Below are 23826 nucleotides of genomic sequence, written 5' to 3' on the forward strand. Positions count from 1 at the left end.
TGCGCCGAAAGTGTTTATTACTATTTTTATTGGCTGCTCGCAAAGCCATATAATTTTGCTGGTTCGTAATTTTCAATGGAAGAACGCGCATCGAATGTTGCTGTTGTGAAACTCTTAGCTGTGATCACAAGAATGTTCACGCGTCAGAGCGCAACTGCAGCCGAGATTCAGCGAGCAGCCGAGTACGCTTATTTAATGGCCACACAAAAAAAGGAAGAAAATTACCAATCGCAGACGGAAAACCTTTCTTGAGGGAGGTTTATGCCATAGCCATAAACATCGCTCCACTGTTGAGTTGACATTTCCAGCCCAGCTCGCTATCAGTGGGGGCAGCAACGTAATGATATCTTACATAGCGCCTTAGCATGGGCACGATCATTGTTTTTATAGATTAGCTGCAGGTACTGTGTACAGTGAGAAAACAATGATGAAACCAAAAGTTTACGCAGCTTGCTACTTCACCGGACCTCTTCAGACTTCATCATCCTGTTAATGAAGGTGCTCGTAAGCTGACAAAGCTTGATTACTTCCTTTGCGGGGTACATCAAGCCTCCATTGTCCTTGGTTTTCATTAACCTGTAACTGGTCCAGTTGACTATATTTCCTGCAACAGGCTCTTGCTCGACTGACATGTCGCCTCAAAACCATTACCAAATATCGCATAAATTAAACAACCTAGTAGTGATAAACAAAACTTGGGGTTCTTAAGTCTCCTTGAGGAGCCTCGTTAACATACCCGCACTTTGCTACCTGCTTATTCACCGTATCCCGTAATTGCTGCCTCTGTCGCATATCATTAGAATGCAGCCTTAAGCCACCGCATTATATGAAATAGCACCCTACACATAGCTACATAAAGCCCCTCTTTACCGAAGCCGTACGAACGTGCTCTATAGGAGTATAGTGTGCCTAACTTGGGATCTAAGGGTCCCGCTTTCAATAATTCCCATTTCACCCTTACATCTTATTGACTCTCCCTCGTTTGACAGCTCCTGCTGCATTGAACATGTCATGTGTTCTCATTGCGCCAAAGGTGTCTGGCCATATCACCAACTAAAGTGCCTGTTACCAGACAGGTTTTTTTTCCCACTTTCCGCCGACAGAGCGGGCGCCGGATTTTCTGTGGTGTGGAACGTGGCTTTTCATTTTATCGCATCGGCTCAAACAGTCTCAACAGTATAAACACATGTTGTATGCACAGGCTCCTTTACTTGCAAGGCCACTCAGACTAGCGCTGCAAAATTTAGAACAAATTGCAAGCTTATATAAAAAAAATCCTTCGTAGCTTTCTCTGATATGTCCTCGCAACATAACCTGCGAGAAAAGCTTCTGGTGCTACCTCATCGTGTTCATCTGCTTCACAACACATCGTTAAAAATCCTAGTTCACTGGCCAGCTCCCTGGTAATTAAATAGGTTAAACAACGTGACGGGAACACGGAAAAAGAGGACGACACAATTAGTGCGGTTCTGCCGTCTTCTGCTCCTGTGTTCCCGTCACGTTGTTTGCACGGTTAACCTATAATTAATCACCAACAAGTCCAATCTGCTGTCCCTTGTAACAAATTCAATGGCAGCTGATAGGGCATTATGCTTCAGCATCTGGACTTTTTAACCTCAGCGCTGCTTTCATTTCAGAGGTAGCGAGTGCATTTCCACTCCTCGGTGCTGCCTTTGCCTGAAGCGAGCTCAGCAGATAAAATTAGAGGGTCTCTTAGATGTCTCTTAAGCGCAGGACGGCGAAAGCCTACCCTTCTCCTATCATTTGCATCTCATTGTTTGCCCCAGTTCGTCATTTCAAGTCGTCGTTTAATATATTGGTCGTTTCTCAGTCATGATGAGTCTGCCTGCGTAGTCATTGTAGCCCTTATCACTCATAACTAAGCAGGTTACTCATTTAGAATCAGCAGTGGTCATTACATGTCGTCGTTTCACATATTGGCCATTTCATCATTATTAACTATTATTACTCATTAGCATTAGTCATTACCTCTATCAATGTCTATTTATAACTTTTATTGAATACCTATCACCATCAATCATTTTCATTCTTAATCTCCCTCCTTGCATGTCCGTTTTTGCGACTGGCACACCAGTGCACAGATGCGACGCACAGATAACAGGCACAGCTTCTGCGCATAGATTTTCGCTCCATGAGCCTAGAACGGCTTTCGCCTTAAAAAACAAATGCATCCAGTATCAACGTTAACGTGCTTGCACACGCACACACAAAAAAGTTTGCGTTTACCACGCAGACGCGAGGCGAACACGCCCTGAAAGGAAGCAAACCGCGCGCTCAGAGCCGGCGACCCCGGCGGCGACGTGTCCCCGAACAGTGGCGCCCTCAGCGGAAATAGCGGGCGCAACTGTAAACTCCCCAAGGACGCGCTTGCCCATTGACGGCGGCGCGACGCAGCAGGCCGCACCCAGTGCGCTTCCACATCGAGCGGCCGTGGCACTACGCATCTTATGTCTTTCATTCACAAAAGCAGTTCACACAGGAGATACTCAACTGTTTCTTCAAAGCCAGAATTTTCACCGGCGCGGCTGTCGGTCGTTCCAATCCGGAAATCATATTTGTTTGCGAAAGCAACATCGAGCCATAAACGGCACAGCAACGTTGCTTCTCGACACACTACCTTACGGGGAAGGCGAAGACGCAGACCAAGTTCCAATGCCCTGGAGCGGCGATTGCGAAACTCCCCCGTGTTCCACACTGAAAGTGTGCGCTTGAACGTCAAAGAGCGAAGCACACAATCTGCATCAACCCTCGATATAAGGAGGTTCTGACTGGAGCTCCGTCGTTGTGGGCTATACGGGCAGTCTCGTCCGCCTGGTGGTTTCCATTGATACCGCAGTGTCCTGATAGCCGCTGCAGTGATTGGCCTAATTACTGGTAGAGTTACTAGATGATGACTGGGGACCCGCGTTAGGTGCCGAATATATGTTCTCATGGTGTCAACAGCACTGTGTGTAGTATAACAGGATGTTCCCGGGCGACGAGAACAGTCGCTGCTGTTGAAGCATATTTAGGGAGTCCAGGGCAGATACGAAGAGCTTGAGCTTGCTGACTTTGAAGGGTTTTGAGGTTCGTTTTTCTAATGTTATTAAATATGGGGAAGCTGCACCGCATGTAGCCCAGAAATTTACCATTACAGTCGGAACGTCGAGTACACTGATGCGCCTCAGGACTTTCCCCCAAGCTAGGAGTGGACTTGAACAATCGCTACAAATCTGTTTCTTGTTGCGCTGAGATGAGGGCTCCACGAGAGATTCCTATAGATGACAACTCCAAGGAAGCGATGGCTTCTCTCATAGTGAATGGCTTTGCCATTGACGAATATGGGGTAACGCGACATTGATTTTTTTTTTTTTTTATGTTCGGATGCCACCGAAATATTTAGGCCCCAGACGAATGTGAGACGTCGATATCGACGACGCCTTCATAACCATTGCAGCGCAAATGACAGCCATTAGCGCTGCTGCGTCATACCCTTAAAGGCGGCGCTAGTGTCTCCCATACTTTTCTGGCATTACTATACCTATAGTATGTATGTGCTCTCATTCTCAGACCTGTGCTACACTACGTGCTTCAAGCAGATGTGACCCGTGAGTAAAGGTGGCCGTCAACACCACTTTAAAATGCATGTTTAAAACAGTTAAGGATCCGGTTTGAAGGTTTATTCAACTAGAATGCTATTCCTAATGGATGTAAAGAAAAGCAAACACGTAGGTTACTGGCATTAACTCGTATTTTGTACGTGATTTGTACAACTGCGGCAAGTGTCAACTCAATATGACTATTTAATTATTGACTCCTAAAATGGTCGGTCCGTCGTACACGTCAGTGCCCTTCGATCGGGAACATAAAAAATAAAAAGAAATTAGGGGACAGTTACGGATTTAATGGTATGACACGATAGCACTCTCCCGTCTTCGAGTCTTTATACGGATTTTGATTCAGATGCATGCACTTCGTTGGGAAAGGAAATAGGTAGCGAAGTAGTGGAAGTGGTAGGCGAATATGTCTACTTAGGATAGTCTGCAACCGCAGACCCGGACCACGAAAAGGAAATAACTAAGAGAATAAGATAGAGATGGTGCTCGTTTGGAAGGTACTCAAACGTTATGACAGGCAGCTTATCAGTATCACTCAAGAGGAAAGTATATAACAGTTGCATCTTACCTGTACTCACCTATGGGGCTGAAACATGCAGGTTAGAGAAAAAGGCTTAACTTAAATTGAGGACAATGCAGAGGGCTATGGAACGAAAAATGGTAGCTGTAACGTTAAAGTCTGCAGAGTGGGTCAGAGAAATAACTCAAGTTACTGACATTCCAGTCGAAATTAAGAAGAAGGAAAGGGCATGGGCAAGACATGTAGTGCCAAGAAAGGATAACCGAAGGTCTCTAAGAGTAACTAATTGGATTCTAAGGGAAGGTAAACGTAGCAGAGGGCGGCAGAAAATTAAGTGAGCGGATGAGGTTAAGAAGTTCGCAGAAGCCAAGTAGATGCAGCTATCACAGAACCGGGTTAATTGGAGAAAAGTGCGAAAGACCTCCCTCAGGTTGATGATGATGATAATGATGACTGGTGGACGCTTAATCACTAACCCATATTTTTTTTTTACTTGCATTTTACTTCGCACATATTCATAGCATGCTCATCAGCAATAGCATATTCATTAGCAAGCTGCCACACTATGTGGGAAACTACCCGACATAAGCAGCTATATAATGCCCGCTTCAGAAAAGCAGTACGGAAGTGCTTGTGTGGCCCTGGAGTAGCGTGCCTTATGTTCCTCGTCCAGTTACGACTTCCATCACCTCCCACCCCAAATGAGAAGTCCGGGTTGGCAGTGCTTGTCATGTCACGTGGTCTCGTGACTTCACACAACCCCCGATCAATCAGGACCTGGCCATGTCACCTGCCAATTGCACAACGTGCTAGAGCCATGCCCGCAATTTTTAGCTCACAACGCTGACAACAACGACAACGCCGAACACAACGGGGCATTTACATCACCGCGTTCAAATAAGGGCACTGCTGAAGTGACGTATAGGTCGCGCCACGAAAGCTGTGGGCTGCCCACATGCTTTTGAGGTCACCATCACCAACATTTATAGGTCCTTCTATAGATCCTTCTAAAGGATCTATAAACGATGACCAGCACAGCATACCAAATTGCTCATGTAGGTGCGCCGCGAGAAAAGCGTAAGCAAACACAGCTCGGTATTAAGGCGAAAGCCTTTATTGCCTCATCGTTGTCGTCAGCAAAAGTGTCACGCTTTTGCGGCGGTTCTGATTGGTCGAGAGGGGATTACATCATGGAAGACTCGACCAATCACAGAGCACCACGACAGTATTCGCGAATGCGTGCGTTGTATGATCATATGCCAATCAATGATCAATTACTGATTAAAGACTAATGAAGTAATTATTACTTATTATGACTAATTAATTACTGATAACTAGTTACTAATTACTCCTTAATAATTAATTGTTTATTAATTCTAATTACTAGTAGTTGCTTAATTAATTAATAATTAATGTTGCGCCCCGGTAAAATCAACCACACAACAGTAAACGTAGAACAACTGCGAATATACAAGGAACGCGATGTCGTCGCTGCCAAGCAGAATTCACTGAATAAATTAGAGTAGTCGCTCGCTTTTATTCGTGGCAGCAGTCATCGCTACATGCGCAACAGTCGCGTAGCAGAATGCAGCAGTCAGGCTTTCGCTTTTCATCACTTTAGTCGCCAAAGTGTCCCGGAATTTTTTTTGTTCTCAGCGTAAAGGCGAGCGTAAAGACGCGACATACAAAACTGTTCGAGAGAAGACGCGAAATGGAACCGACTACCTTTAGCTATTTAATGTATAACTGAAAACAACACTCATTTCCCGGCGAATTCTCAAATTTTATTCCGAAAATTCGTTAGAGATAGAAAGACAGAAAGGCAAGGAGGAAGAACAATTTGAGACCGCACATTCCATGAGAAATAAGCCAGACACATAACCTCCACCACCTTAACAGTATAACGCGACAGTGGTTTGTGGTCATGTTTAATTATGCGCGCACTTATTAGTACAGAATTATAACATATTGCTTCACGTGAAAGATCACACAACACACCTAACTCTTGCATGGCCTAGTCGGAATAGCATGGCTGTCTCGCAAGAAAAGGGTCGTGGATTCGAATGTTGCCCGAGACCAGGAGTGCTTGGCATTTTTCTTTAAGCGAAATAAATTTCTTTGCAAAATTGAATCATTGGATACAAGCGGCGACGCGTTACATACAATGCTTTAATCATTTTCGTGCCACGAGTGACTTCACGTCTCCCATGAGTGTTGTGAGGTGTTTGAAATACCCGCGCGAGGCCGTGTGGCTGTGGCGTCATGATTCTGTCGACCAATTAGTGTTTTCGTGACACGACGCCGACGGGATAGCGCCGAGTCTATACCGCTGAGCTGGAGCCCTAATAACGCCATCGTTTTAAAAGGGAAAGACTATCCGGACTGGAAAACACTGAATCGGATACGCCGTGGAGCGCGGTACGCCCATTCAAGCACTAGATTTCATTGAAGGTTACGCGCAACTTCTGCGGGGGGCAGTATATGTTGAGTCTGTGTATTTACGGGTCACTCAGCGGCAGAACCGTGACCATGCTGTCTTCGTCTCTAAATCGAGATCGACCGAAACGGCGGTATATGCCTTATTCACCAGGATGCACGTTGTGGGGCCTCCCTGAAACGAGCTGTACCCAGTGAATTTAACATCTGCTCCGGGCTCCTGCAAAGCAAAAATCACTGGTGCAGTACCGAGGGACTGCAGGTATAGAGCTGGAGATTCGCGCATTGATGCCATAATTAGGAAGGTCACAAAGCGAGCATTGGATCTCCCGGTTGCCACCTCTAACGCGAGGTTGTCAGCACTGGGGGTGCATAACTCCTACCAGGAACTACGGGAGGCTCATCTGGTGAACCAATACACGCGACTCTCGCAGACGACAGCCGGGCTCCGCCTACTAGACCACTTACACATACAACACGAATGCACACCAGAGGAAACACTTCGGATCCCGGAGTTGTGGCGTCACAAGTTCTCACTCGAAACATGGATAAGCAAACACACGAAGGTAGACGAGCAGCATGGGCTCGGGCACTCGAACATCAACACGGGACAGGCACAGGAGTCTACTACGTGGACGTGGCAGGGCCGTCGCCCTCCGGATTCTATACGGCAGCTGTAGTTCACTAGGACCTCAATGTGAACGAGTTCTCCTATCGAGCTCGAAATTCTGTGCTGGCAGAGGAGGTCGCCATTGCGTTAGCCGCCGCGGAACCAAGATCTAGAACAATAATAACAGACTCACGATGAGCCTGTGAGCATTATGTGGCCAGCGAGGTGTCACCGTTAGCCTACCACCTTCTTAGACAGGCTCTGAAGGAATCGGATCCCTCTCCCAAACGCATCATTTGGACACCATTTACCATTTTATTCGTCCCCTCAAACTGAGAAAAAAAAAAACATAAAAAAAATTGAGGGGGAGCCCAGACCAGCAAAAGCTTTGCCAGGCTTAAACCAATTAAAAATAAATAAAAACGAGCATCAGCTCGAGATAAAAAACACATTTTAAAAACGATAGAAGGTATTAAAAACAAACAAACGAGGTCCATGTCGAAAGGTGGTCCACGCTGGTTTAAGAAGAATAAAAGGAAAACCCCAGAAGGTAGCATCCAGACCTGCAAGTGAAACAAAACACGAACCAGAACCAGAAAAGAAGAGAACAGCAGCAAAACCGCCGTCACACAAAATGACAAATAACAATACGGGGCAGAGGTACGAAACTCAAAGCATAAAAAAAAAGAGAGACTGGGGTAGAGAAGTAAACAGGACAGTCCCCAACAAAGAAATAAAAATCGGGTGAATAGAGAATTGCTGTCTCCTACGGCATTGTAATCGTTGGTCCACAAATTAAAGAGAGAAAATACCGATTTTAGGAATAGAAGAATCAAGCAAAAGAAAAAAATTAACTGCCGACACCACAGACAAGAGGTAGGGGAGAGGTAGGGGAGACCGGGCCACCAGGGTCTGCGAAGTAACGAGGCCGCTGACGCGGCTGCCCGAGCGCTTATTTACCGGGCTCCTCACACAGATTCCCCCGGCTTCGAGCATAGGCAACCGCTCCTGCGTTTTCGCGAAATTCTAATTGACTATTGCGAACAACGTCAACTTTACCCGGCTCCTGTAAAGGGGTTGAGTAGGGACGACGAAAGTACCCTGAGGCGCCTGCAGACCAAGACTTTGTTGTGTCCTATAGCTAAACATTTCGATTCCAAGATAGACGGGCGGTGCCCATCTACTTCCGATGTCTACCATATGGTGTGGGCATGTCAAAAGAATCCTACCCCTTCCCCCACCCGAGAGGCTTGGTAAGCGGCCCTGCTCAGCTGCTATAGAGTCCCAACGGGCTCTGGCGAAACGGGCAAGGGCGGCGGCTTTGTCCCGGTCTAAGGACTCCACTCATGTAAAGGGTCCTTTTGAGCCTGCACACTCTCATTTTCTAATTAAATGTTTTTCACCCCCACCACCTACCAAGCACTAATAAATTAAGTAAATTTTGTGCTTTCTTTCAGAACGCATTACGTCTCGGTAAGCTTCACATTCTTTCATTAGAATATTTTGAAAGCCCTTTGCTGTGCATGCATGCGTTTGCTGTGCATGCGTAGTAAGGTATAGGCGTGTTCAGTGCTAAATAAGCTAGTCGATCAACTTATAACGGCAATATATTGACTATATTGGGTCTATATTGGGAATATATTGGGAGGGTGGCGGATTTTTATGAGCACGACTGGCTGAGCCAAAGTTGCCGCAGTGGAATAGGGCTGCCTCGGAGGTCATAGTGGCCATTGCTGACGTCGTTAGGTGGCGGCCACTGCGCAAATACAGTTTTTGACAGCGCAAGGGGTAATCTGTACGCACGGAGATCTTCGGTTACCTCCACCAAGATGATAGGTGGCAAGAAGGTTAGCTCAAGAAACACAACGGCTGATGATTTGCGTGAATATTCTGGCAAGCACCAACCTTCTCTTAGCACCAACTACCATTGCTACAGCTTCGTCTTCTTTCTGTCTCTCTGTTGTTGAACGCCGTCTTCTTCAACGTTTAGCGACGCAGGGCATATGTGTAACAATATGTATAACTGTGCGCCCAATCCAGTCGTACGGACTGACCCTCAGAGCTTCGCATTCGTTATCAGACTCAGGGAGAAAGTCATCAATGCGAAGATGGGCACAGGAAGGCTAGCCGGCGGAATATCCGTTAAAAACACTATCTATCTATCTATCTATCTATCTATCTATCTATCTATCTATCTATCTATCTATCTATCTATCTATCTATCTATCTATCTATCTATCTATCTATCTATCTATCTATCTATCTATCTATCTATCTATCTATCTATCTATCTATCTATCTATCACTATCTAAGGCAGAATAAGGTTAATTTTACGGGGTCTATATATAACCAAGAACTAGGCAGACAGGAAGAAAGCATGTAAACGGCCATATTCTCGCATATAGGACGCCGGTGACTAGCCCTTTCGCTGTCCCTAACGTACTGGTACGTTTTCGCGTCCCTCCCCCCCTCCATAGCGTTACTGACGTACCGGTACGTTCTCTATCATGCATTCAAAACTTCGCGCCTGAGTGCGAAGCTGGCGCGCCTGGACAGGCTGCGCCATCTGTCAAATCTTTCTACAAGTTCTTATTTTCGCCCCGCGTTGTGTTAATATGTATAAGCTGAAGACTATGGAGCGACCGCACCCACCCCCACCACCTTCTTTGCTGGAGGTCGCGGTCGCTCCGCGCGCGCTACTCTCATCATGCGGTGTTCGCGTTTCGTGGCACGTGCGTGCGGTTACAGATTCAAGGGTTGCTCTGCCATCTGCCGCTGATTTGCAGGTTTTTATTTTTATTCTGTTCGCGTATCTTCTACGACGCGTCACATTCAGGGGCTCGCGCCATTGCCTCTCCAATAGGTCGACACATGACTCGATCGCTGATTTCGCTCTCTCTTGCCGTGCCCTTGCTTGCGGCTAGCAGCAGCAAATGAGGTTGTTTTAGCCCCTTTCCATCTCCCTCTGAATCTTGATTCCACAACGTGCCATTTATCTCCGTTGTGCGGGCCACCGAAAGTGCGCCCTCCGTGCGCGTGGTTACTTTCGGATAGCTGACCGCGCGGGGCCTTCAGCTGCGGACTGGAGCGATGACTATTTTGATTATAAATACGAGTCGAGCTCAGATTCGATGTCAAAAAGTATCGAGCAGTTTTTTTTTTTCATATATCATCCTCATTTATCTAATTTATAAGCAGGCTGGTAATGATGATGATGTTAATTAGAAACACCTGCAGAACACTGAAATGGGCATATTTCGTTGACAATGTTATTTGTATAACAATCGCAATCAAAAATAGATCGCTATGCTCATTCCCTGAAACCAAGCCGACACTGGGGGTGCGTCAAGGCCAGACACGCCCGACAGCGATAGGGCTAGTACTTATATGTCTATGATATAGTGCCTCCGCTCCGATGTTTACGCAGACGCCTAGGTAGACGCAAACAGCGTTCCAGCCAAAATGGTCATCTTTACAAAGCCTGCCAGGCTCATTGCGAAAGTCTCTTGTAGTACTGCTTCAACTTAGCTCACTGTATTTCTTCGAGTATGTTATTCGGGATGACCTCCGCCTCCAAACCCTCTAAATTATACACTCTCTACTGCGCCGGGCATCACATAGCCCACTATTTCTCTGTACGGAAAAATATCACCAGAGGCAGAGTGTAGATGAATCCGGACAGTCGCCCAGTATGAATATGACAAACTTTTTTTCACTGCTTGCCAGGACACCGCATCATCGATGAAACAGCTTCACGAACAAATCCGCCATGCTTGGTTAGCCTAAACAGGCATTGGGTGTGATCATTCTGACCTGACCCCCGCTGCGGTGGTGCAGCGGTTACGGCGTTCGACTACTGTGCCCAAGGATGTGGGATCGAGTCCCGGCCGCGGCGGCCGCTTTTCCATGGAGGCGAAAAGCAAGGCGACCACGTGCTGCGCGATGCCAGTGCTGGTTAAAAAACCCCAGGTGGTTGAAATTTCCGGAGTCCTCCATTGCGGCGTTTCTCACAGCCTGAGTCGCTTTGGAACGTTAAACCCCATAAACCAAACTAAACCATTCTGGTCTGAAATTTAACGTATTCAGTATTAAGATATGTACTGCTTTTACAAGCTCTTACAAGTCCTCGCTGAAGAGCAGAGAGCACTTTGCCGCTGGAAGAGGCGACGAAGAAAATGTTACGCATCATGCTGTATATATCTTACTCATATCTGTCAGAATATAAACAGGTGTTTCACAAACAAACAAAAAATGTGCTCGTTGTAGACACAACGCGTGCCGTGACCTCGATGTTGGCTTCGCAGCGAGTCGCTGCCATCGATTGAGTTCCCGTGTTAGCGCCCAGGCGGCGTCTTTTCATTTGACTCGTCGGCGCAGGCGGCGACCTTTGTCGCTGCCCGGCGTGTGCAGCGGGCCGAGGGGGGGCCACTTCCCGGCCTCGCGAGAACGATGCCCCGTTCTCCTCGGTGCGCCGACCGGGCCTGGTCGGGGTCGAAAGGGCTCGCCGCTTCCGTCCTCCTCGACCACGCTGGCAGGGCCCGCCTCTTTGCACCACCGCCGCCAGGGCAGACTGCGGACGGTCCTAGGGCACCAAAAAAGGAGCGACGCACGCACGCAACAGATGCGTGCACAATCGCTGCGCACCTGTTATGACAAGGAATGTGATGATACAGTTGCCACACGTCGTGTATCGGCTTTGCGGCTCTCTCCGCTTGCACACTCGCTTCGGTTTCCTTTTTTATTTATTTATTCCGTACGAATGCTTTCTGCGGTGCAGAGTCACAGTACCACAACTCGACGAAGTAATAATTTCTTTTTCATTTGGTACAAGCAAAATAGCTGCCTCTAAATAGCTCCTTCGAACAGCAGCTTGGTGTGATGGTCGCGCCTGCATATGACTGCCTTTGACAGCATGCTACATGTCGCGCTTGCCTAAATGAATTACTATAATAATGAATGGAATTGTAACTGGAGCACAGAAATGCAACGAGGTAAGTCAGGGAATATACAGGGCAGTTATGCATATATCAGTTGCGATACAAATTGAAACAATATTTCATCATGAAAATTCTTACGCTGGGGATCCGGACGCGATAAATTCTTTCGCGGCTGAACAAAGTCTCTCGAGGGTGCAGCTGTTGAAAGAGGAAGCTGCTTTAGTTGTGATCGTAATCGCTAGCTGCACTATGAGTTGCGCACTTGGCGCAAATTATCCAGACATTCCATGCGCGTCTATCTAAAACCACCATCCTTGCCGCTTCCTGCTCTCGATCTCATTTCTGCCGGCTCCCGTGGCCAGCGAGCAGCCGGCGGTCTCGCTCTCTCTCTCTCTCTACCGTCGGCAGCGGCGACCACCTCCCTCTCCCTAGAGCCGGCTAGGCTTGGCTGACGTCGTCCGCGATCGGCTCGAGCGCTGCGCGGCGAACGAGGCGGCGGCGTTGAGGAGCCACTTTCGAAAGCGTGTTTCGCCTCTCCCTGCTGGGCGTGGCGCACTCCGACGACGACAGACTTTCGACGCAGCACCGACAGCCCGACGGCACCTTGCGGAGCGACATCTCCGGATCCGCTCTCGTTTGATCCTTGGCGCTGTAAGAGGACTGCTACTCCTGTGAACTGCTCCAGGGCTTCGCTCCGAACGTTATACCAGCTGGCGCGTCGTGCCCCGGCCGTGACATGGCGATCACGGCGCACGACGCCCCTCCAGGATCCCCGAATGGCCAGATTCCCGACAACGCGCAGGTGAGATGCACTGGACTCTGCTTGCGCGTGGACAGCGGCGGCGCTTTGTCAGCTTTGTCTGCGCGTGGCGAGCGCTGCGTGCCTTTGCGAGCGCGCTCCTGCACGCTGGCGACTCGCGCGCCGGGAAAAGCGGGCGGCGGTACTTTTGAGTTTTGAGCAGTTTCTTCACACGCTCACAAGCCATTGCGCACGACTGGTCATTTGTACAGTTTAACTATTCGAGGGGATTCCATTACGGTTTAGTTCTCGGATAACGCGGCATCTCTCTACGTGTTCTAGTCGATACTCGTGTAAACAAGGAAAGGAAAGAAACAGTTTACTGCCTTGTTGACACGCGCTGTCAAGCAATATATAAAAGTGTCTGAAACTTTATTATGCAATTACAAGCACGGAACTTTTTACCTCCCATAGCTAACCATCTCTTTCAATGTCACAGAGCATTTTGCCCGAGTAGCTATGAATAATAGTGGGCGTGTGCATGGTTCACATTACGTAGAATTAATCATCAAAAATTAAAGAACTCGCGCACGTTCGGGGAATAAAATGCTAACGTGTAGACGTAGACAACTTTCCGGAATCATCTCACAATAGTAATAGATGAAGAAATTTTCTAAAATAGTATTAAGCGAAAGTTTACAAGCTCAATACCTTCATCAACTGTGCAGATATTACCGTTTAAGTGCTTCAGGTAGTATCCCGTTTGCATTTCATCCAGAATGAGCAAACACGTTCTGCGTCCATGAACACATCTCTGCAAAGAAACAAGTGAGATATTATGTTCTCTACGCCAGCACCTATGCGCGAATTCAGATCGCTTATCGCAGCTCGTCTCCTCTCAGCCGTGCTCATAATTTCCTTTCTGCGAATGTACTTCATTCGGCAAATAAGCTCCCCGGCGCCCTGACAACACGTCAGATTGAGTCAGTTCTTTTTGAGTGCGCCCGTGGACAAACTAGACTAAGGGACATTACAAAACGAAACAATGTGAACTGAATGAGACTGGGAGTGGCACCAGTGCGAAGGCAAGTCGCGCTTGCTTGCGCGCGGGCGCTCAGTCTTGCCACAGACGCGTACCTCTACGGCGCGCGTACCGCGTCCCCCCTGAGCACGTACATTACACACTGCCCTTCGGCATGGCCGGGAGTTTTGTTACACTAACTGGCAGGACGCGTCGTCGTCTCGTCGTTCGCCTGTCGCGCCGAGCGGCGATTCCCACCACGTTCTGAGCGCACGTGATCGATGTCACTCGAAGCTCTCAGCGGTGACGCGGTTCGGTCTGGAGACGGCTCCTCTCGTTTCCTTTTGTTGCGGCGACGTCGGAAAAGAATGGATAGTGATCGCTAAGCTCGCGCTAACACATACCTCCCACTGGTTCCAAGTTGTGATCTTCCTGTTACCTGCGGCGATTTCCGGTGGTCGAAGGAGAGCGTCCAAGTTGGCTGGAAAGCGCAGCGTCTGTCCACAAAATACCCGTTGCCACAAAGCTCAGTCGGTGGCGAGAGGTCGTGTTCGTACACGAGAGCGGGTGCCAGGAGCTCTCCTGCTTCGATTGCTGGAAGTCGTCGCGAGCTTTCCCGAATATAACCAGCGCTTCCTCACTGGCGGAAACCGGCAGACATGGCCTGATACGCCGCTGTTCCCGAGAAAATGCGACGTGGAGACGACGCATGTCTGCGTAAAAAAGAAAAAAAAAGTGTGTGTGTGTGTGTGTGGGGGGGGGGGGGGGGGGACATTCATTTGCTTCCTTCACGCAGCAACATGTGACGATTAGACGACTTGCGAATAACAAGCGAGCTTCAAATGCAGATGTGACGTGCTTTCAAACGACCACACAATGGAGAGAGTGTAGATTTGCAGAGGACAAATATGTTTGTTTACGTCTGGAACTGCTGGTGACACGCCCATTTCCTTCTTATTTGGCGGGAGCAAAAACACAACATAACACAGGAATGGCAAGAATGTATACGAGTGAAGAAGCCATGTGGGCTGGACGGAGAGTCACGTCACAGATGAAGCCGGCGTCATATCTGGAAAAAAAAAAATAATTCCCCGGGGTTTCGATATCGAAAAATATTTAGTGCATTTAATTGAGTGGCCATTATGTGTCATGCAGGGATTGCGCTCTCTCACTGTCACTCTATCTGTCTTGCCGACATTCATTATTTCTCATCACAAACCTGCACACTGCAATTTCTCGCTTTGTGCAATGCAGTTACCTGATAACAGCACAAAAATTGGAGCGAATTCCCGGCGTACTTTAGAAGCGCAGCTGTCTTCCGCATTAAATAAACACCGAGGGGCAGCTTTTCAACGTCACGTCAATCGAGCATTGACAGGAGATTGTTGCTTCGCCAGGTAAACCCCATCCATCTTTCTGGATACGAACCAGTGCCGGAGCAGCGATTCACTGGGAAAAAAAAAAAAAAGGAATGAGAATTGAGAGGGAGAGAAAACAAAACAGGCCATGGAGCGGGAGAGAGTGCGTAGAACAACAAAAGCATTTGTTGGGCGAGTTGGTGTTTTTGATGATCCATAACTACTGCGCAAACAACAGGACAGAGATGAAGGAGGGACACCACACAGCACTGTAGGCGTAGAACAACGTTTGCGATGGGAGAAACAGTCAACAAACAAATTGGTCCTCGTGTGCGCCGGCGGCAAGAAGCTCATCTTGAAACGTAATAACGGTAACGACATAATGCGCGAACGAGCGCGCTCCTATTGGCCTTATCTTTCTTCCAAGTCCGAACGCTTTAGAAAGATAAAGGCGTGTTGCGTGTCTGCAACGAAATACCGTTCTCGAGCAGATCTCGTTTCGAGGGCGATAAGTGCATAGCAGTGGTTGTAAACATTCCCCGCGGATAAGCGGACATGCGGGAGCAGCTGTCTGGAGTTGAGACAGATGCCTGCTGCAAAGGCATCCGGCCATCGGCTTGTCGAAAGACTTTTCTCAAGTGTAAATTCGGCTTCACCTCAGTGTCGTGTGCCCTTTCAACGGCTGAGTAAGGCAGTTTATTACGAGCTTTACGAAGAGTATTATGTCAACTTGGTTCACGTGACAGCACCACACACTCCTTTCGGAGCAACTGACATGTGTTTTGGGCATTTTTGCGCTCTTTCTGATGGCCTGTGGCGGCATTATTCCTGCAAAGCGGAACGTGGTGAAGCCAGCTTCACAAGAATTAAAAAATACTCTGTCACACGAGTCCCAATGAACAACGGCAAGATTCTACTTTTTATCTTTTATTTTTTGAGAGCGTGACCCCAGTGTCACCGCGGCCTGTCGAGCACCGCCATGGGAAGTGGAGCGCTCTCGTTCGACTCACGGAACCAGCTAGCCCGGCGCGACCCCGAGAGCAAACACGCCGCCTCCCTTTTTGGTATCCCCCCCCCCCCCTCCCTCCGCCTGTGATGCAATTCGCGAGGCGAAATGTCGGCGGCGGCCGCCTTCAATATAGATGTGAGAGCAGCGCTATGTTGACTTCCTGCCCTATGCACCCCTGATTCGCTTCCGCGCGGGCATTTTTATTTTCCTTTCAGCACCCACCCCTGTTGTTTTGTCGGCCCTTAAATGAGTTTCGGGGAAAGAGAGGGGGGGGGGGGGGGGGGGGAGAAGCAGGCTAGGCTTTACGCGGCCGCTAGAGGAGATCCCCCAGTTCTTTGGCGCTGAACACGCGGCTTATTTACGATGTCTTCAGCGACGAAGCATCTCTGGAACTCGCCCAAGGTCACCGCCGCGGGTGGGGCCACGCCTTTCGCCTCAGCTGCGGCGGCGATCTCAGAAAAGTATTGCGCGCGCGTGTGCGCGCGTCACCACTGCTCGTCGCCGCCTCAGCTAGACACGAGGAGTGACATTGAGCGAACCCGCCGCCACGCGCGCGAGTCCACACGAGCTGGGCCGTCTGTGTGTGTTTTGTGCGCAGCAGCTATCTGTACTACACCTACTACCCCTTTTTTTAAACAAGCGCCGTGGTGGCTGCGCCCTTGGGGACTCTTCCGGAAGGACTCCGCCGGAAAGACCTCATGCCGATGTAGATGAGACGAGTGTTCACCGCGAGCGTCGCCTATCTCGCCGAATCAGATGGCTGGCGGTATGTGCGCAGCCAGCGTGGTACTATTTGTTTTACTTATGGCGCCGGAGTGGCCATGACCGTGAAGAAGGAATGTGTGAGAGATTCGCTATTTTGTACTCGCGTCTCATGTGTAGTGGTGTGCGTCCAAGAAAGGATCAACACGCATGTCACAGAAAATAAGGTTACGAAATTTTTTTTTCTTTTCGGAGTTAGGACTACTTTTCATAGCCTGGGGTATGATCTTACCACAGAGGCTCATCTTTTCAAGCCATACTACTTTACATGCTCATCGCTGTCCCTCTCTATCTATTATTCTCAAATACCATTTCATGTCTTGCTGCCGCATTTAGCTGTATATTGTTTTTAAGTTCACTGGGTAACATTTGCGGGCAAGAAGGTTCCGGCTGGATTTCTGTGCTGGTAATGGTAACTAGTAAACTCGTCGTTATAGCTGTGTGTGGGTGTGTGAGCGGTGAAAGCCTATGCGATGATACTGCTTGTGCCAGTGCGGGTTACGAAACCGGTTAAACCGGACTGCGTGCTTTCCGAACGCGTACTTAGCAAACGGCATACGTCTATAGAATCCATGATGGAAGCGTTGTTCAAGGGCTTGCTCGGTTAGAGGGGGAAGGGGGGGGGGGGGGGGGGTGACCTTTGTGTGTAACCGGCATGAACGTGCCTCTTCTCTACACACGCACCTCTTACAAGGAAGTCAAAAGTGGAAGCACAGAAATAATAAATCGATGCACGTCGTGCACGTACACGTTACGGCCACAGACCGATATCTTTATTCTCTTCTTTTCGCCCTTCCAACGAAGTATACCGTGCGAGGCGAGTGTTCAAAGCATAGAATTCGCGTGGTACTGGTTTCACGCACGAATTCACCTCCTACCCTCGTACTACGAACCGCGTGCCTCAACGTCCTGCTTTTCGCATCCTAGTCCGCGTGCCGTCGCAGCTGCTGAAGGACCGTGCGACAGGCCGGCCTCTCGCGGCCATGCAACACGTAATCACGCCGCCATTCTGGGCGGGATGCGAGTCGAGCGGCTCTCCCTTGGCCTCGGCTGAAACAAAACAGCAAGCTGTGTCGGCGGCGGCCAATGGCCCCTCACTGGCATCGACGGAGCCGCGAATCAAGGCGCTGGAGTGGGGGCGGCTGCCGTCCTCATCCACCCCATGCCGCGAAGCGCGCGGCCACTGCGGGTAACGGTCAGGGCCGCTATAAATAGGAGTTCACGTAACGAGCCGCGTCCACTACCTATGACCGGTTTCCTGCGAACAGACGCACTGCTGCCCGCGATCGCGACCCAGATTGGGAGCGGCCAGGATCTGCCTCGGCGCCAAGGCCTCCGCCAATCGGCCGCACTGACTCACGCGCCCCGTCTGCGTGATCGTCGCGTACGCCTGAATGGACCACGACGGTGCACGCGGAAGGCGGCCGAACTGCGCGCGCATTGGCGTACTATGCTGCTTGAGTGACGGCGGAGAACGAAACGGGCGCCGGCCGTGGATCAGGCTTTTCCAAGTCCGCCTGTCTCATTACGGAAACCAGTCACACTGGAAATGTAAAGAGTCCGGCTTCCTTTCGCCGTGTTTCTGGTGGTGATTTCAAGCCCTCCGCCCATTACTCAAGCTCTCCAGCACCCCCGCAAAGGCTGATCGTATTCCACGCAAGGCTTATCGTAATTCGTTCGCCGGTTTCTTTTCTCGTCGTTACGTCTTTGCTGATTCCCGGTTCTTTTTCGATCCGGAGCGTTCCCGCGACGCTTTTACGGCGCAATCAGTTTACGAATGCCGTGCTTTCCTCCGTCATTGATCACTCCTTGTCCAAAAAGGAGTTTTGTATTAGCTTCCGCAAGTCTGCTCACGAATTATTGTACTGCTTCCTTTAACCGAATGGCATTTAACTTCGTGTGTAATCAAAAATAATTTGGTTATCTTGCATCTTTTCTTCAAGTTTCGCGCAAATGTCATGTCTCTGTGGTCTCGACCCAGGTAAATCGAAAGCAGAACTAGCAGGGCCTATTGTTTTTCTGTTCTGCCTTAAAAGTAGTGCGCTTGCTTTATAAATGTTGTATAATAAAGAGCGAGAGAACGACGTACGCTCGCTCAAGGCCACTCATTTGATGTGCCGTGACTGAAGTTTGTTTGAAGCACAGCTTTACAACTGACTTCCACCTCTGCAGCGGAACTGGCTCTTTCATTACAGTTTCGAACAGAGAAGTTTGCTACGGGGTTGTCTGCTTCCCAACCCTGCCTCTTTATAGGCTTTGAAGCGCATAAAATCGTCTTCCGCTGTCGCTAGATGCTGCCATTTCGTAATCAGCTTCCAGAGCGTAACAAGCGGATGCGGCGCTATTTCTTTTGCGGCTACAATTTTTTTTTTTTCATCCCTCATATTCACGAGTCGCTTTCCATTCTTTAAGCGCCTAAACTTTCGTCACATGGATTTCTAGAAAAAAAAAACTAACTGCTCTAATTCATTATAATTTGCTGTAATAGCCAGTACCTATTTATGGCTGAAGACCAACCAATGAAGTTAACAAAAGCATGCCACTAAAAGTGCGGAGGTTGTAAGCGCATCTCTCTATGGAGGTGATGTGTTACGGAGCAAATGAAGAGATATTTAGCACAGCCGCTTTGCTAGGCGCGTACGGTTTGTATGTCTATCGTGCCGCGCTTGAGGGCAAATATTACATCTAGAATTCAGTACCTGCCTCATAATTTCGATTGCTTCCTTTCGCGGGGCACAGCTCGAGCGCTCTAGACAACTCCGCTTACTTCTGTACCTTCGTCGGGTGGGCTATGAAATAAACAAAAGTAATGCCCAGTCAGTTGTGTACAGTGTGAAGGCTAGTCATCAACGGCATCATTCACACCGTGAGCGTTAATACAATTGGCACTGTTGCAAAAACATGTAATCACAACACAAGAGGCCAAAAGAGACCAGGCTAGCTACCCACTTTCGTGAAAGAAACACCACGCGCATCAAATAGGAGGGTGGCGAACCGCATGCGAGTAGGTAAATGCTATGGGCTACGCTTTTCTCGAGGTTCGTGCGGATATGATGCGTCATTGCTGGGGGAAATCAAATCCCCGAGAAATTGAACCCAAGAAGACGACCGATTTCCTGAGGAAGTAATAAGTGTTATGGGATCTCGCTGTATAGCCGCCACGGAGACGCTGCGCCATTTCCTATGAAGCCATTTCGCCGCACGCATTGGCGCATCAGCATGCAGCTTGAGTAATATGGCATAGGACTACAGTGTGAATTCGTCAGAATAATGCAGATGGGGTCAATGAGTCGCGTGTCGTCAAACTTACGCGGAGGCTTTCCTCAAATTCATGTTTGATGGCGTAACGCACATTGCATCGAACGGTTTATTTCTTTAAACCGACGTGCCACGACACTTACAGGAATCATTAATAATTTTCTTGCGACCAGTGCAAAGTCGTTTCTCAGTGCTGGATAGCAGTGACGAGAAGGTTCCCCGAGGGACTGATATGGTACGCGGGAATTATCTGGCCAGGAATATGCTTGTGACACTGTCGTGTTCGATAAGAGACGCAAGAACGTTATTATATTCCTGAAGTAACATTGGAAAGGTGGGGGGGGGGGGGGGGGGGGGGGGGGAATCTGCCTACGAGCGCAAACTGACTCAGCTAGGACTCTACGAAGTAGCGTTCCTTCCTTTTTGTTGTTGTTGTCTTTGTTTGAAGAACTTTTCGTGTGGCTATTTACATTACCTGTAAATAGCCCTCGAGGCTACTGCCGCGGAAAAGCCTACGCAGGCTCCGGCTCTTATTGTTCTCTATAATTCACCTTAACAGTCCTTCAACCCTGGTTACTTTGAGTCCTGGCGAAGCGAGTTAGCCCTCAAACCATGGCGAATAGCAGCTGGAGTAAATACTCTAGTCTTCCTGCTTTTCGATGTGCGAGAGCGGCGTTTCTTAATTTGATAAGGTCACTGGTGTAGAGAAGCGGTCCATATAGAAAACCTTTCTTACGTGTCGTCAAACAGGCAGGTGAAAACAGATCGTCCGCTCCACACGGAAGCAGAGGGCGAAGAAGCACGAAAGGAATGGGCGCAGGGCAACGACCATTCGTCTCGCCGGCGGCTTTCGCAAAGCGTGGTCGGTTTCACTGCAGCGGAGGCGCTTCTGCGGGTCCTAATAGGCGGCCCACGCGGCGGCGGTCCCATGGCTAGCCCTCGCGGCTCACGACCCGCCGATGATCCACGGGTATACGGCGCGCGAGGAGCGTCGTCGGCAATTGCCGCGCAGTTGGCCGTAATTGCCATGCACTTTTGGAGACTGTGGGCGACGGCCCAATTAGGCCTTCCCGTGGAAGCTGTTTTAACGCCGTACTCCTCAGCGTGAACCTCCCCCTTCGCTTCGGCCAAGTTCTGTCTGTGCACTCATCGTTCGTCGCTGATGCTGTGCACGAGACTTTCTTTGCAGCCCGAGCATGTGACTTGGGCTTGGAGGCGTTTTCGCCAGGTGCTGAAAGGTTGCTTTCCATCGTGTCAAACGAAGTGGTTGAGTTCCATTACTCGAACGCCCTCTGGATGAGGCACGATAACCAGCTGGTACGTATGGGCAGCAAGCAAATACGGGAACGAAGCGCTCGTTATGAGCTCTTTTCTTGGCCATGGTTTGCACGGATAGGGGCGCGTGCAAGGCAAACTTATAGGCTTCCTGTCAGGATCGTTATGTTACCAGCTCTCAATTTGTTCAACGCTTGCGCAGGTTTATGTATGGCAACTGTGTGAGAGACAACAACATTCTATAATTGTACCTGTCCCAATTACATAGTTCAGTCACCCTCCGCCGCTGATCATTATGGCTGTCGCGTGCGACTGCCTAAGCGCCTTTCCTCGGCCAGCACATACTGAGGGCGGAGAAATGCAGAATACGCCTGTGTTCTCTTTGTTATCAATGAACGTTAAAGAGCCTCGCTGGTTGAATTTGTTCCGGAGCCCTCCACTACGGTGTCTCTTATAGCCAGCGTTCCGCTTCGGCCGGACGTTCATGCCACACCATACCATACGTATAAATAATTTCGTCGCAGGCTGCAAACATGGTTTTGAGGACATTGCTTGCTTGCGTCGCCCTTGGCCATTGCAACGCGGTTTTTTCTCTTCAGTACTCTTCTTACTCTTCGTCCTTTTTTTTTTTTTTTTTGAGGAGTGAAAGAGAGTATTTTGTAGGCAAAGGATACGTAAATAAGTATTAGCAACAGACCAGCATTCGCCGTAATTTAAAACTAATGGCGTCCAGTTATAATGCAGTTAATAAAAGCAGCATAGTAATAGTTCAAGTATTCAGAACAACTAACCTGACACAGCTATATTCTGCAAGCAATATGCAAGATACGCTAAGATAACTGCGCATTTTGTTTTTGTTTTCTTTTATAACGCGAGCAAATGAGCTGTACATCATCGCATGGTGCGTAGCTGCGGTGCATATACTATTAATCGTGCCCCGAAACGAAGCAGCGGCCGCAATCGGAGCTGCCTGTTGCGTTTCACCTTTCCACAGCGGCACACGCCTAGCCCAGTGGTCGCGGACGCTTATCTTGCGGTTCAGTATGCATCATTTCATACGAGGATGCCAGCCCAGCGGATGTGCGAAATGCGTGTGGAGAAAACGTTCATACGTAGGCGGAGGCTGCGGGCCAAAGAAGGCACTGCGCACGGCTTCTCGTTCACCTTGGAGGAGAAATTCTCGGCGCTGTCGCGACAACAGAATGTGGGTCGGCAGTGCACCGTCGTCGAGTGGGCCGGCGGCGTACTGCGTGCGGATGGCCACGCAACACTGGTAGCGGGAGGCGGATGCTCACAGCCCTTGTCGTGCGGCCAAGTTCTCGTTAGCCTATATGGTAACGGGCGTGCGGCGCGGAATATTAATGAATGGCGGGCGATGAAGTAGTGTCTGTGACCTTGCGCGCGGCGGCTACTTCTCCACACACTTCCGCAGAACAGACCGACGTCCATTGTTGGGCGCAGGCTGCAGACCACGTGGAGCTGCCTTTTCAAGGGCGACATCCAGCGCGCACTTTGTGTTTTCATCGCGCGCGGGACTGCAAATGCGGCGTTGCGTGATGCGCCGGTCGCGACTTTGGAACATCCCCCCTTCTTTGATTATAAGCGGCGCCCCTCGGCGCAGCCCGGGCGCCGCGTCGGCCCCTGGCTGCGACTCTATCGGGCCGCGCATCTCGAGCCGGTCACGACGGGCCAGGTTGGAGCGGCCTGGAGAGGGGCGCCACATTGAGCGTAAACGCTTGCTCTCAATCGTATGCGGAACCCCATCCAGAAAGGTCATCCTCAAGGGCCGGGATAGTGACGGGGGGCCTCTGAGGGCAGCGCTCCTGGCTTGCGCCCTCGAAACGGGGGAATAATATTACTAAACGGGATAGAATATGACCCGAAACCAGCAGCGCTGGATTTGGAACTCGGTATATGGATGTTGCATGTGGCTTCTGCGAGTCAGCGTTCCGTTTTCGGCGAGACGAGGCGTAGACGCCACCGATTTGTCTGAAGAATTTGAAGTAACAGCGTGCCGGCATATTATACCTGCGCCAAGAATGTTGTTGCTGCAATCCTTGTCGCGAGTTTCCTGAGCCGTCTTACGTTAGAGCTGAGATATTCGATTGACTCGCAGTCATCGCTGCTGCGCTTTCACGCCTTCCGGCGAGCCAAAGAGACGCGGAAATGCTTCGCGGGGGTGAGCTTCGCGCTAGTGCCGGGATGTGGCATCGACGAGTGCGGGCGCACCCTGCGTCGTAAGTCGCGCCCGACTTGGCAACCGGGAAGAAGGGGCTTCTTTAC

At 49.5% G+C, this 23826-nt stretch overlaps 1 pseudogene; it reads left to right on the forward strand.

The window, feature by feature from the left end:
- The window catches only part of LOC146203106 (uncharacterized), a 40006-nt pseudogene extending 21619 nt beyond the window's left edge, over positions 1-18387 (forward strand).
- Positions 18388-23826: the final 5439 nt, after the last annotated feature.

The sequence above is a fragment of the Amblyomma maculatum genome, chromosome 1 (genome assembly GCF_055883805.1).
Source record: "Amblyomma maculatum isolate TAMU_Amacu chromosome 1, ASM5588380v1, whole genome shotgun sequence".
NCBI classification, from domain to species: domain Eukaryota; kingdom Metazoa; phylum Arthropoda; class Arachnida; order Ixodida; family Ixodidae; genus Amblyomma; species Amblyomma maculatum.